This window comes from Wyeomyia smithii, chromosome 2, assembly GCF_029784165.1.
Source record: "Wyeomyia smithii strain HCP4-BCI-WySm-NY-G18 chromosome 2, ASM2978416v1, whole genome shotgun sequence".
NCBI lineage: Eukaryota > Metazoa > Arthropoda > Insecta > Diptera > Culicidae > Wyeomyia > Wyeomyia smithii.
This window is the reverse complement of record NC_073695.1, coordinates 108,016,763-108,026,736: the sequence shown is the minus strand read 5'-3', so window position 1 is coordinate 108,026,736 and position 9,974 is coordinate 108,016,763.

Genomic DNA, 9,974 nt, shown 5'->3' with positions numbered 1-9,974 from the left:
TGCACGCGGCGACTGGTTCATTATAACCATAAGATGTTCGATGAAATCTAGGCACAAGTAACGAATCGTTGCTCAACGTTCTCTGCGGTGCTCGCAAATCAAGCAGCGAAAGCAGCCAAGGTGAGTCGATTTCTACGTTGAGAAGCTTTCCAAAAAGAATCGCTTGCTGAATTGATCGTCGTCGTTGCAGCGTATCTAAACCCAGGAGTAGACATCGGTCAGGATACGAAGGAAGTTCCGATGGATTGCGCCATGGTAAATCTTTTAGAGCCAGTCTGAGGAAACGTTTCTGTATGCGCTCGATTCTTATACTAAACGAGGTTTGACGTGGACATCATACAACAGCAGCAGTTTCCAAAAAAGGACGAACTAGAGCACAATATAGTGCCTTAAAACAGTGGGGATCGGAAATATCCTTAGCTGTTTTCAAGATAAATCCTAGTTGACGACTCGCTTTGGATATAACCGCTGAGCGATGAAGGTCAAACGTCAATTTCGAATCTAGCAGGATGCCAAGGTCGTTTACCTGATCTACTCTCGTTAGTGTAACGCCATCAATTTCGTACGCAAACTCAATAGGCTTGGAGATGCGATGAAATGTAATTACTACACATTTGCCAATACTTAGAGTTAGCTTATTTCTTTGGCACCAACTAGCAAAAATATTGAGTAATAATTGTAGACGTTCACAGTCCTCCACGGAACGCACAACGAAATAGAGTTTCAGGTCATCCGCATAAATCAGTTTACAGTTATTCTCAAGCAATAGGGCGGCATCGTTAAAAAATAGAATGAAAAGCAGTGGACCCAGGTTGCTTCCTTGAGGAATCCCTGACGCATTAGTGAAAGGTTCCGAAGTGCAGGAATCAATTTTAACTCGCAGTGCTCTATCCGAAAGATACGATTCAAACCATGAAACTAGTTTACTTGAGGCACCGAGTCGAGAGAGTTTACAGAGCAATATTCGATGGTCAATCTTGTCAAAAGCGGCTTCCAAGTCGGTATATATCACATCCATCTGAGCCTTCATTTCCATGGTCGCAATACTGGTGGAAGTGAATTGCAGTAAATTACTAGCCACCGATCGGCCGGGCATAAAACCATGCTGATCAAAAGAGATGTAATTTTTAGTTCGCTCTAACAGTACGCCGCACACAATAATCTCGAAAAGTTTTGATGCAGCAGAGAGACTTGTTATTCCACGGTAGTTTGACACGTTTCTACGATCGCCATTTTTGTATACAGGAAACATGTAGGACTGCTTCCACAAAAGTGGAAACTTTCCCTCATTGAACGAGCGGTTGAAAATACAGCACAGTGGATCTACTAATGCAGCTATACAACGGGTCAAAACCACAGCTGGAGCTCCATCTGGACCAGGTGAATAGGAGCACTTCAATTTCTTCGCTGCTTCAACAACCATTTCATTTGTAATGACGAAAGATCGTAAATCGACCAAATCAGCTGGGACATCAGAGGCAGCGTACTCGGCCTCCTGCTGAGATGTGCAACCTGAGTTGAAGACCGAAGCAAAATGTCTAGCAAAAAGGTTACATGTGGTTGCAGCAGTCGAGGCGGTTTCATCGTCGAGGAAAACACTCGATGGGATCGAAGAAGTATTCCGTTTGGAATTTACAAAGTTCCAAAAACCTTTCGGATTGCGCCGAAGACTCGATTGAATTCTCAGGACGTACGACTTATAGAGTGCAGCGTTAACTCGACGGTAAGCGTTACTGGCTACCTGAAAATTATACTTGTGTTCGAGTGTTCGATGGCGCCGCAATCTACGTTGACATGCGTTACGCTCACGTTTTAGTTTACGTAATCCCGGTGTACTCCACGCAGGCGAAGCTGCAGCACGTTTGGTTGGTACATTTGTCAGCAGCCACGAGCATATTTCGTCACTAAACTTATCAGCCATATCATCAACGTTACTAGAAGCAAAAAGCAGATCCCAATTCACCGTTGACAAGTACGCAAGCAAAGCAGCAAAATTGATCCTACGGTAATTAAGCGTTCCCTCAGCATTGGCGACAATCGGTGCGATACCATCAGTGACGGCGGGCAAAGACATCTCTAACGGTGGGTGGTGACTGTCGATAGGTAAGAGCGGAACGGGGCAAACATTGACACTTAACTTCTGCTCAAAAGTGCAGAAAACCAAATCAAGTGTACGATTCAGGCGGTTGCGTACGAGATTTGCCTGGCTTAAATTCATGAAATCCATGCCATCTAGTAAAATACTACTTAATTGAGGAAGTTGGTTTCCATTACTACAATAGATACCGTCAATGCCACTCATCCATTGCATGCGTGGTTGATTGTAGTCACCACAAACGAGAATCGTATCTTCTAGAGTAGAATTCGTTCTAATTTCGTCAATAGTTGCTAAGTGGTCATTCATAGTGCAGATGTCGCTGCTCCTGTCTGGCGGAATATACACTGCACAAATAAGCAGCTTTTTGCCTTTGACGACGGAAGACACACAAATCTGTTCCAAGCTTTGTCCGTTAGTTGTACATATAGTTTTACTAGTATTACATTGAGCAACAGCAACAAGCACACCTCCAATACGAGATTTACAACTATTTTGAGGGCTACGATCACACCGGAACACATTGTATGCAGTACCAAAAAGCTGAAGGTCGTTAATGTCATTGTTTAGTCCAGTTTCCGTCAAAATGATGACATCGTATGAACATTCGCTAGCAGCCAGGAACAAGTCGTCAATTTTAGTGCGTAGGCCGCGGACGTTCTGATAGAAAATCCAAATGGCATCGTTGTCGTCGGGAGAAGTACGCTGCAACGTGCAACAATTTAGTGTTGGGTCGTTGTTTGTTAAATTAAGATACTCGCCTTTGGCGGGAACCTGAAGGTTTCCACCATCCGTATAACATCGCAGAAAGGCAAAATTGTCGGCATTCTGTGCAGTCGTGCAGAATGCGTCATAGTCGGAGCTGCAGCTTACTGGGTGGAGTTTTTTGATTGGTCGACGAATTCTCTGAATCTAATTCCAATCGGCCAAGTAGCGGCATCTAAAGATTTGTCCTTTAAAGCTGGATCTAGGCCAATTTTAAAGGAAACGAATGTCATGTTTGAAACATCCATTCTTTTTGGAACAAGACGAATGATATCCACTGGGTCGGTCAAATCCAAACATCTTCCGATAATTTTATTCACGTCATCATTAGTAATCATTGGTTGAAAGCCGGATAAATAAAGCCAGAACTTTGGCGGCGGTGCAGCAGCAGCAATGAACGAGACCGAGAGATCACTGATGTCGATTGATTTCGTTGCACGATCACTTGTAGGTACTAATATCTGCTCAGGCTCCTTACGACGGCGTTTAGCTCCTACTTTGGGCCACTGAATAATTTTCGGTTCACCTCCAACAGTTGAACAATCGGTTTTGCACACAAAATCATCTACTTTTTTATTTAAAGCCTCAACCAAACCAGAAAGCTGGTGCACTTGCTTCGTCAGGGTGTCGGAGTCGGAAGGCGGCGGAGAACAATTTTTGCGTATATCAGCAATGTACGAACGGATACTTCTACCGTTCAGTTCAACTCGGCAGTCCGGACAAATAAATAATGCTTTGCCCTGCGTAAAGATATCTTTACACGAGCGTTGATTGAAACCACAGCACTGAGGACGAATATGATAAAATGTTTCACAGAAGCCGCAACAAACTGGCTCCAAATCGTGGACATCCAATTTGCATTCACCGCATATTTTGTTATTATCCATTGTTGCTTTCCACTTCTCGTCTTTCGTTGGCGCGAAGAATAAACAATATGGGTGTATAGATGAATCTTAGCAGTTAACGTTCGTAAAAATCTCTCAAAACCACTCAGAACAGAACTAAATAGCCAGTATTTTAGTGCTTATTGAAAGTAGGTACTACTACGCGACTGATTGACACGCTTTAAGTGAAATGACAAGTTAAATAAACTGATAAATATCGACATAAACGCACAGCACACAAACGACAAATTCCGCGTTATGTATTATTTAAATGGTTCCTGGTGTGCTTTACACCGGGTAAGTCGGATGGAAAATGAGGTCAACAAAGGACTGTCAAAATGCCTGCATTGACTGCGAAATTTTTATTTTCTCCCGCTGACTTAAAAGTTAATTTATTCCTGCACGGGTTGTGTGATTGGTTTACGGATAGTATCTATCCGTAATATTTTTTATTTCCAGTGCTGAGCAACTCAAAAGAGACTACATATTTCGATTTTCTTAACTCCGGTAGAGTTTAGCAAGAGTCATTTAATAAATGACATTTATGAGGCAAACAGCCTGCATTTTGTTTGCGTGACTGAGCTGCCAGAAAGCTATATTTTGAGTAGTTGAAGATTAATTCAATAGAAGGTATGTAGTACCACAGATAACAGACATCCAAGATAATTTCGCTTCATGTGTAAAAAGATGCAACGGTTTTTTAGCATTTCGAAATACGCAGTATGATGGCTCAAAGAACACTTAGTAGTCAATAATTTGATTAATCGATAGTTTTTCAGCTCTTATTGATATTATCGCAATGAGAAGGGTTGCTGGTTGCCGCAAACGGTGATTTGTCATTATCGACATTTTTATTCAATTCCAGTTTATATTTGCGACAAATTTGCTTGTTTTAGTGTTGACTTGAAAAACATGAACCTTACAAAATCATTGTTATATCGTTGCAAAAACAGGAACTGTGAGAATTTTAATACGTCTGGCAGCTTTGACTGTAATCTAGCTCTGCCATCACTAAAGTACTTTAAGTCGCAAGCTGCAGTAAAATGTCGTTAGCATTCCAAACGAGTAAGAGTTTGAAATCTTACACGCGATTTCTGGAGTTTTTTGTTCTAGTTTGGATGTCTGTTATCTGTAATAGTATTTAGAGTAATAATACGTCAAAAATACCCAACGTTTAGTTTAATCTTTTAAACTATGCCTTGGGTAGATTTTAGTTAATTTCATTCGATTGAATTAATATTAGTTGAAAGCGGATCATTGAAAAAATCTATAAAATCTATCTCAAAACCTACTCACGTACCTTCTAATTAGGTGTAACTGGCTTCATTGATTTCCCCTTCAAGTGCCTCCGTTCCTAGCTCCATTCTCACAATGCAATTTTAATCTGCTTTTTAATTGGCGGCTATTATTTAAAAGCAAAAGCACGTTCTTCACTTAACATCACCAATTTAAAACCAAAACTACCAATATCAAAGTAATCTCTGCCACTTTCGCGAAATCAATTTCTTCACGCCGGTTATGAATTTTCAACCAGCTTGATTTTTCATCCAATATTGGGTTCAAACTACTCAATGTTGACTTTTTGTCAATACACCATCATTGAGTAAAAGCATGTTTAAAATAAATTGGGTTAAAATGACTCAGCGATAGGCTTGCAAAACTATCCAACACGTAAGTTTAATAAGGTTTACATCATTTCAGGTAGTTTGTACCCTCCGGTTGGGTAGATTTTGTTTTCCGTGTGAAAAGCATATTATACACTCTTCAAAATATACTGAATTTATTGAAGAATAATAACTTTAACTAATTTCCTTTCAGTTTAGATGTAATGGAAATATATGATGTGGTAAAACCCGAGCCTTTGGCATCCCTATACCGAGTAACAGTGAATGACAATCAACTCATGTTCTGGGCTCAAATTAATTTGTGCCCGCTGTCAGCAGTAAGATAAAGATGTATGAAAAGAAGAGGTGATATGCTATCTCGTTTACACATATGTTGAGATGTTAGCCCTTGAAACATGGCGTGATGCCAAAGGGGTGGTAAAACCCCTTTAGACTGGCTGTCTGAAGATTAATTTGCAAATCGGTGGATAATGATAAGCGTATAACTAAACTGTCTATGTATACATTCACCCATAACCACAAAACATAAAATAGTAAAATTGCTATATAAATAATCTAATGCCTTGTTCAGACTACGCCGGATATCACCTGATATCGCCAGATGATATCGGATATCACTAGTGATGTCCGATTACTTCTCGATTAATCGAGTTAATCGATTATTTGCAAAAATATTCGATTAATTTTCAATCGATTAACCGACTTTTCGATTATTGAATAATCGAATAGTTGACCCCGATTATTGTTCGATTATAGTTCAACTTTGTCCAAAAATGGGAAAATTGGTTATGCCAGCGGTGACGAAAACACAAGAGATTTCTAAACCTCTGTTCTCACTTATTTTATATTATCCATTTAGTTGAAAATTGTAGTTATCTGATGTGCTATACAGCGCACTACTTCCCACGAAAAGTCGCGCGCAACAAAAGTCGCGATTCGATTTAGTGCTGCGACGTTAATATTTTATTGAAAATTAAAAAAATGCGCGCACGAACGAAAACTAAACTTCTTTTTTTGCGTGTTCACAAACAAAACTCTTGGCGTCGCGATTACGAAGTTAAAAAAGATTTTAAGGGCTGTTCGCATTTACGCGAACTCACATAAGCAATTGTTAAAATATGTGTGAGTGCCAAAGCTAAAATATTTTCTTCCCTCTTTTTCGCATGCAAGGACCGAACGAATTCGCGTTGACGGTGTTGCTGATATTTTGTTTGTTTTTGCATGCGAAAATGAAGAAATGAAATATTTTTGCTTTTGTCATCACGCAGATGTACAACAACAGGAAGCAAGTCAGGCTAACAAAATATGCCAATTCTAGATAAACATTTCAAAAGGTCCTATCTGCTTTTTTCGTTTTTCTGGAGCGTCTTTTCGTTTTGGTAATAGTTCAGCTTCAGTAACTCTCCGAAGCGTGGTTTTCCTTCAGAAGGCTAGAATGATCCCTCCGATATCAACTTGTGCAAATAACGTACCATAAAAGGTGTTCAATAAGTTGTGGTGATTGAATGAAAGTGATCGATCAAAACAGATAGGACCTTTTGAAATGTTTCTCTAGAATTATCTCTGGCAGATTTTGAGAGCTGAACACTGAACACATCTAAAACGACTTCTTGGATTGGTGAGTATGACGAAAAATGTTGCTTTTCTTTGTATGAACATATGACACATTTAAAATAATTTTAGTTAATATGATGCAAAAAATCACTAGGCAGTGAGCAGCAACCTGAACCAGTCAACATCGAACCAAGAACTGACCTGTGGGCTGCCCACGGTACTCTTGCTAGAGAAGCATCAAGATACAAAAACATCAACCATATGGTTGGATTACCCGGGGGTTTACGGCAGTCTTTGCATGGTGATTTGGCACCAAGAAATTCTGACCCAGTATGGAATTCAAGGACAGATTCCAACGCTTTATAAAATACCGATGAAATACATGCCAGTTCTAGGAACATCCGTTCCTTCAGAAGTCTATCCAGCAAAGCCGGTCAAACTATTACAAAGCTGCGATATTGGCTCCCAAGACCCCACCTAGAAATGTTCCTAATCTAACAGTCGATAGGAGAGGATGCATGGTTCCATTGACGGCACCTACTCACGTCACAGGGTGTCTAGAGCCATTCATTGTCATTCGGATGTTTAGCATTTTTGAAATAAATGTTACTTTTCTCGCTTTCCAAACGTTAATAAGTAGATTTATATAGTGGTTCCTATTTATTGATTCGTTTGCCTAATGTTTAGGATATAGGATTCGATCACATAAATCTAGTGTAAAGTTTTTTGTACAGCAAAATCACTTGCAAGCGAATGCACAATTGCAAAACTGAAGAACTAATTGAATCGGAAAAATACTTTCTCGAAGATTCATAACGAATGAAGCTAATTGAATTAATAAATGTATAAAATAATGTGATTTCAAACCGTATAGCCAAAAAGTCTCTTAAAGAAAATTTTACTATGTTGTAAAATTGTACAATATTTTTTGCTTCAAAAAAACAAAGTTCAGGTGTAACACTATTTTACACAGAATTTGCAGTAGAGATTCGATCATAGGCTTGTTTGATGAACCAACTTCGTACATTGAAATCAAGAGGTAGGCCACGGAATATTTCTATAGCTTTCTGCCAGATTTGTTAGTAAAATCTAGAGATCAAGTTTATTGGTAACTGACTGTTGGTCAGCACTAACATTTTATTTTTTAACTTAGGGGTCACGCAATCAGGTAATCGATTATCTCGATTAATCGAATATCTTGCGTCAGCTAATCGAGTTCGATTAGCGGACCGAACAAAATAATCGATTAACAATCAATCGATTAGTTGAAAAAATCGGACATCACCAGATATCACCTCGAGCGTTCACATCAGCGTGAGCTGATATGATTTGACATTTGCTTTGGTAATTGAAAAGAGAAGAAAACAAAAACAGGTCAAATCTAAAACAAGACAACAAGCAATTGGATTAGGATAGAGATGTCAGCGAGTTGGCTCGCACCAACGCGAACTTTCATATGCAATTGTCAACATGTGCGGGATGCAAATAGCAAAAATATTTCCTTCCTTTTCGAAGTAGAATACTTCTCTCAGTAAGTTCGGCTACATAGGGATGTGAAATGAAAATCTAAAACCGAAAAAAGTTAAAAATATGTCCAATTTCAAATGCTAATAAATCGGTTAGTATTCAATGGATTTTCTTCGTTCAATAAATTGAAAAATTTTCTAAGATTCTTCCTGAAAGCAGATAATTGTAATTTTATTATTCCAACTCTTGTACTATTGAAAATAGTCAAGCCTTGTCAAAACGAAAAATTTGGCCTCTGATTGGTCGTTATATGATTGCTTCCCAAGCACGGTCGACAGAACCATAGACCTTGCCTTTTGAAATGGGCAATTTGGCCTATATTAGAGCCTGTTTCAGTCGAAGCCGCTCATAATAGTTCTAGACTGCGACAACAGCAATCCTCCCTTAGCAACAGCAGTAGCATTGCAGTGGATACTAGGCGGATAGCGGCCACAGCTGTGGCATAGCAATGGATAGCGCACTAGTTGCAGCGAATCTCAACATCGATAGCAGCTGGGCCAGCTGATGCAGGGACAACGGATACCAATAGCAGCGTTTAGCGAGCAAAACATTGGCATGGCTACGGATAGCGTAGCAGTTGCACCGGGTATCAGCATCGATAGCAGCTGATGCAGTGAGGCATTTTAGTGAAATGCAGTCTCTGCGCGATAGCGGGCTTAAATGCATTCAATGAAAAGTTGACTCATTTTGACAACACATGAGCCGTTTAGTGTTGAGTGTTCAATCAGCTTTTCACTGTTTGTTTTATCACAAGGAATACTTTATGATGTCAGTGATAAGTGATATGTCAGTGATAACGCTAAGATGTGATCGGTATCTTATTCGATATTGAACAACAAATGAAAAAATGACTGATACGCAAGCAGCCGGGTTATATTTCTTGTAAAAGTATTCTACTTCATCCTTGCGGTCGTGGCTTTGCACATAACCCTCCTGTTATTTCTCGCATGCAACGCGAAGTTTTAGTAGGAAAGGGAGACCCTGGGATACATCTGTTAGATGTTGCGGATCGATAATTGATTATATTATGAGTATAAACTTTGAGAGCTAATAAGAGCTGAGGCTGTTGTGATTTGCCGACTTTTTAGTTTAAATTGTATTTTATCAATTGAATTTTTATACCCCGTTCACACTACACGGCATATCACCTGTTATCAGGCGATTCGTGCTATTGAGGCCATATCACCATCCATATTACCTGATATCCCATACAATCGAGCTGTCAACGGATATCACCTCGGCTACATGCTATCGCGGATATCATGTTCGAAAACCAATAATAACCACAATTCAAGCAGTTGGCATCACGGCCAAAAGACTATTGACGCAACCCTACAAATTTCGCACTTCGCGTTGCATGCGAGAAAAAACGAAGGAGATATTTTTGCTATTTTCATCCCGCACATGTTGACAATTGCATATGAGAGTTCGCGTTGGTGCGAGCCAACTCGCTGACGTCTCTATCCTAATCCCATTGCTCTTGTTGTCTTGTTTTAGCTTTGACCTGTTTTTGTTTTCTTCTCT